The sequence below is a fragment of the Galeopterus variegatus genome, unplaced genomic scaffold, assembly GCF_000696425.1.
Source record: "Galeopterus variegatus unplaced genomic scaffold, G_variegatus-3.0.2 Scaffold5048, whole genome shotgun sequence".
In the NCBI taxonomy this organism is placed as follows: Eukaryota; Metazoa; Chordata; class Mammalia; order Dermoptera; family Cynocephalidae; genus Galeopterus; species Galeopterus variegatus.
This window is the reverse complement of record NW_007731159.1, coordinates 19,405-19,990: the sequence shown is the minus strand read 5'-3', so window position 1 is coordinate 19,990 and position 586 is coordinate 19,405.

Sequence of the window (586 nt, the reverse complement as noted above, 5' to 3'; positions counted from 1 at the left end):
CTGCAAGGCTCAATAGCCCCATCTAGTGTTCACAGAGTGTGAAAACGCCCTGATAGTGAAGTGCAGAAAACACATTCCTTCCAAGAATTGAATCGGAGGTCCAAGAATGGCAGCAGGTTCGAGGTTTTGGGGCTGACACAGAGGAGGACTCCTGAGAGCACCCAAGCCCTGCTGCGGGAACGAGCAATTAGCCCGGACAACAAAGGCCAAGAAAGCCAGCAGAAACAGCGCAGAAACGGAGTGAAACACGCCGGACTGGCCCAACTCTGCGAGCTCTGTGAGTCACCCCCAGCCCAGCCCCACTTGCGGGGCGAAGCCCGACTGCTCCCCACCCTCCTGGCTCCTGCCTACCACACCAGGCTAGGTGCCCACAACAGAACTGCCTCCATTTTCTCGGGTGGGGGCAGAGACGGCCGGCTTAGTGAGGGCAGGCCAGCCATCTCTGCTAGGCGTGGCTCCGCACTGAGACGTGCCATTTGCTTACCTCGATGCAGGGCACCCCGGGGCCTGTGGACCGACCTAGAATCCCACTCTCCCCGCAGATCTCAGACGGGGCTGGTAGCGTGGGGAGCCCCCGGCCAGCGTC